This window comes from Vidua chalybeata, chromosome 1 (assembly GCF_026979565.1).
Source record: "Vidua chalybeata isolate OUT-0048 chromosome 1, bVidCha1 merged haplotype, whole genome shotgun sequence".
Taxonomy (NCBI): Eukaryota; Metazoa; Chordata; class Aves; order Passeriformes; family Viduidae; genus Vidua; species Vidua chalybeata.
Genome location: NC_071530.1, coordinates 40,903,098 through 40,907,988, shown reverse-complemented (window position 1 = coordinate 40,907,988; position 4,891 = coordinate 40,903,098). Strand labels below are relative to the sequence as shown.

General features: G+C 37.9%; 1 long non-coding RNA gene across 2 annotated transcripts; it reads left to right on the top strand.

Moving 5' to 3' along the window:
* The first annotated feature begins 226 nt into the window (after nt 1-226).
* LOC128792037 (uncharacterized) lies at nt 227-3,893 on the top strand. Of its 2 annotated transcripts, XR_008432290.1 has the most exons (4): nt 227-900; nt 1,108-1,199; nt 1,605-1,729; nt 3,678-3,893. It is a non-coding gene; the product is annotated as an uncharacterized LOC128792037 (long non-coding RNA). The 2 variants fall into 2 exon arrangements; XR_008432289.1 differs by having other exon boundaries at nt 227-1,199.
* Nucleotides 3,894-4,891: the final 998 nt, after the last annotated feature.

Here is a 4,891-nt window from a genome sequence, read left to right as displayed (position 1 = left end):
TCATGCAGAGCCAAGGCCTTTTCTTATTTTTGTACTGCCACACTGGCAAGGAGGCTGGGGGTGCATGGGAAACTGGGAGGAGACAAACCTGGGACAGGTGACCCAGGCTGACCAAAGGGATATTCCAGACCTTATGACATCATGATCAGTATAGAAAATGGTGGGGAGAAGGTGGAAGTGTGGAACATTTGGAGTGGATGGCATTTGTCTTCCCAAGTAACTATAATGGGGCCCTGCTCTCCTGGAGATGGCTGAACACCTGCCTGACCATGGGAAGTAGTGAATTAATTCCTTCTTTTTCTTTGCTTCCATGCACAGCTTTTGCTTTCTTTATTAAGCTGCCTTGGTCTCATACCAGAAGTTTCTAAGCTTTTACACCTCCAGTTCTCACTGTAATCTCATTGTTGGGGGAGAGATCGAGCAGCTGCATGGGGCTTGGTTGCTGGTTGTGGTTAAACACAAGAGTCACACAGCTGACACAGGAAGCATAAGTGGCTGTTCCTTTCCCATCTCATGTGGAGAAAATACCTGAATGGGCAGTTCCCATATTCCATCTAGTTGCCAGAGCCATCTAGATACTGGCATTTTTCATGGGTAAAATACCTCAACCCCTATGGTTTTATGGAGAAATACTCCATAGGAGTTCACTGTCCCTTCCATAGGAGGGGAATGGATACCCCCCAAACCAAAAAGCTTGTCATTTATGAACTTAAACTATCTTAATTAAATCTAACATAGCTACGGATTTTACTCTGATAAGTGGTGCTGGCATTGAGTAAGGGAAAGAGGAGAGCAAACGAAGGCAGGTTACTTGTGTTAGAGACAGCTGGAGGATTTAGGCAAACTCTAAGCTGAGAGGTCATTTAGCAAGGCAACAATTCTATCTGCTGTATCCAGCAGGTACAGAATTTAACCATTCTCTAACTAGCTTTCTCCATTTACTACATTTGATGTCAAGAAACCTTAACTAAAAGTGGCTTTGAGCTAGCTACAGAACCTGCTTAAAATGCTGAATATTCAGAAAAACTTAATACCTCAAAACAAATTCCCATGATGCTATCTCAAAGAAGAAAACATTTTTTGTATTTTCCTTTTTTTCTTTTGAAGATGAATTTCATCTCTGAATATCTTGGAAATGTCCAACCAGGGAAGGAAAATTAGAGCCATACGTTCTCCCTAAATTCATTCCAGTTGCACAGGTGTGACCCTGGGATGACTTTGACATGTAATTTTATCATTCTAGAGTTTTGCTGGATAATTCCCCCTGCATCCCAAATTGCACAAATCCAATGATATATGAGTATTTTGAAAATGTTAAGAACCTGATGTTGAGTCCTACATTTATAACTTTTTTTTGAGAATATAGATTTTTTTTATATAATCAAATATTCATCATTGATTTTCTATCACTTCATTGTAATATTTGAATAAAGGCAATCCAGAGGCACAAATTCCTATTATATAAAAAACAGCAGGACATTTAATGGCATAATATGCAGTTAATATAGGGACTGACAGTGATGTTATATATTGTTGGGAACTCGGTGTCAATGAACTTAGAGCAGACCTCATTAAACAGAAATAATTTGCTTTTTCTTTTTAAGGCAAAATCCCAGTTCCACAAGACATTGTAATGGATTGTGATTCCAGAAGTCCTTCTGAGCACAGTGCTCACATAAGGACCACTGGAGGGACCACTAGTTAAAAGGATTTACTTTTAAATTATCTGGTATGAACTGAATATATTAGAAATAATGAATCATTACAAGCTGATGCCTTAGAATGCTAAATCCTCATTTTAGTTAAATATACTGCACAGGAATGATCTTGGAGGGTAATGAAAAGCAAAATAATGACAGATTAGCCAGTTCACTAACTTCTCTGATTAAAATCTTTCTCCATAATGAGCAAGCCAAATTAAATGGAGGCGTGAGGTAAAAATATAAAACATACTTTTTTGTTGAAGTTTCAAGTACTTTAAGCAAATTTTGTGGTCAGATTTCAGACTCAAAGACCAGAAATGTAACCTGATGTCTCTCCCTACATTTTACTTGGGATATGACATGTGCCAGTGGTAAAGCCTAAATGAATTAGACAAGACTTACAACACAGAAATTCACAAACTGGGACTTGAAATCAAGACTTAATCTCATGGCTGAAGAAAATCAATAAAGAGATGGATTTTAATCAGGTAGAGCTTCCCCAAGATAACTTTGCAATATGCTGGAAACAGCAACTTGCAAACATAGAAATCAACAAGTCCAGCCTTGGTACTACCTTAAATTGATTTTTTTTTAATTTGTTGAACACATACTAATGCAACTAATTAGTTCATTTGGGAAGCATCATTAAGAATCCAGTTCCCACTGGAGAAACACACATTTTCCAAGGAAAAGTAAAGTAATCCAGGAATTACTTGGAAAAGTCTGAGACCCTAAGCTGTCATGTTCTCTTACAGCTCATATGGTTTACCTGCCTGCACAATCCACCTTGTAAAATTTGTAAAATTAGTGACTCCAGTGCATTCTTTATTATTCCACAGTCATAAAAATTAGCCATATTTTAATTTCATTTACACTGCTGTCAGTCCAAATAAATTCACTGGGTAGCATCCTGAGGTTTTTTAAGTCAAGGACAAATTGTCCATTTACATCACTGAGAAGAGTTCCCTCTAAATTTGGTGGAGTTACTCCAACTCATTTCTGTGCTATCAGCTCCATATCTCATCTTTTATATCCTGGGGTTACAGCATAAATAAGGGAGCAATTAGAGATGCAAACCAAGTTTCAGTATCAAGGTTGGAAACGGAATGTGTCACACTAGGAAAATAGAAATGTGAATCCCAAATGATTTAGGCAGAGCTGCCAAAGGGAAAATCTAGCATTTCCTTAATGGAAAAAGTGACTATTAGGTGGAAAGCATAATTGGAAAAGTACAACAAAACTTGAAGCCATATGACTGATTTATATAGAGCATAACTTTAAGTATGTTCACCTGTTATTCCCTTTCTAAGGTCTTCAAAAAGAAAGTGTTGGTCACTTTCCCAGGGGTGTCTCAAATAGCAACAGATGTGGGGAGAGCCTTATATAGATGTTTTGGTTTTGAAAATTGTTTTGCCACCATCCTTTGTTAAGCATGAAACTCTGGGAAAATTTCACACATTTCTAATTTCCCTTACTTGTTTGCATTGCACTCATTGTTTGTGGCTATTCTAAGACTCAGAGTCAGTACAGAACAAATTATTTTAGAAAGAGAACTCAAGAAACCCAGGGCCTCTTTTTTAGCAAAACTGAAAAGTCTGCCTGTGTCAAGTCTAGCAAAAAAGAATACTAGCTTTCAGCTTGTTAGGAGAGCTCCAGATTTCCGTGAGTCACAAAGAGGTAGCATCTCCAAAAATTTTAGTGTCTAGGAAGATTTACAGTTGGACTCGATGGTCTTTAGGGTCTATTCCAGCCTAAATGGTTCTGTGGTTGGTGGATTACTAGATGATGAGTTTGACTGGCTGCATGCAGGCTGGAGTAAAATTTCTTCCAATCCTCAGCTTTGTGTGCCATGCACAGGCAGTGTGGCTGTGTTTCTCGCTTATACCCTGCAGCAAGAGAGGCAGGAAGCCCCACTAGCTGACTGTCATATTTGATGTGGTCTGGAGCCCTCATTATGCTTAACTGTTATTACAGACCATTCTGGAACACACGTGAATCAAGAAACATGGACAGGAGTGGGTATTTCTCAGACAGTGCACTTCGGATCCCCTTTTGCTCAGAGCTGACCTCAAAGGCCACAATCTGATCTTGTTTTTCAGTTTGTTAAAGAAATCCATAAACCCACAGATGTTAGAAAGTTTATTTTCCTGCATTCTGGCAAACTAAAATAAATGAGAAACCAAAACCCTATTTCTAGTAAAGAAAAAAATATTACATGTGAGTGAACCATGACTTTGACTGGTCTTTTGGCATATAGGTATGTGACTGAAATCGCTCTGAAAGGGACTAGTAATTATTAGGAAAAAAGAAGAAGTAAATATGTCTTTTAACTTAAACCAAAGTATACATCACCTTCAAGATCTTAATTACATTTCTCAGCAGGAATTAGATCAAAAAAAGAAAAAAAATCTTCAATCAACTTAAGAAGGCTTCCATAACACAGAACCTTGTGCTATTAAAGGCATTTCAGAGAAGAAACACAGTCACAGTATGAGCTTTTACAGGTAGACTGACAAGAAATTAAAAATCCTCAAGTGGAGATATTACAAAACCTAACTCTACTTCCTTCTTGCAGCAGATAAATCTGACTCATATTTTTAATTAAAAAAAAATAATGTCACTCCATCAATTTTAGCTAGGAAATCAGTGCCTTCCTGATACATTCTTAAAGATTTTACTTTCTACCAACTTCTCTTCACTTGTGTCTTCCTCTTCTGCTTTTTATGTAAATCTTGGTGCATCACAAGCTACAGTTACATGCCCAGTCTGCACCCACCACAGAGAGCTTGGTCTGTATTTCTGTCATTTGCAAGATGGTTTGTGTGAAAACCATTCAGGTGCCCTCTGGTGACTGAAACTGACAGTGAATTTACAGCTCAGTACAGCCGTCATGAGCATCTGATGGACCCAGTAATAGCAATAAGGAGGATGTGGATTTGTTGTTGGCATTTCCCTGTTGCTGTGACCAGCACTGGAACATCTCACAAACAGCATGCCTGGAAGCCAGAGGACAGAAACTACCCACCTGATATAGAGAAGGTATATGCTGTGATGACAGGAAACCACATTTGTTTATTACGTTGTCAATCTTAGGTCTAAGACCCACAAGAAATAAAAAATAATGGTAATCTATAAACAGTTTATTGCATTATTCGTGAAACAATTTCTGCTACTTTTATTACTCTATT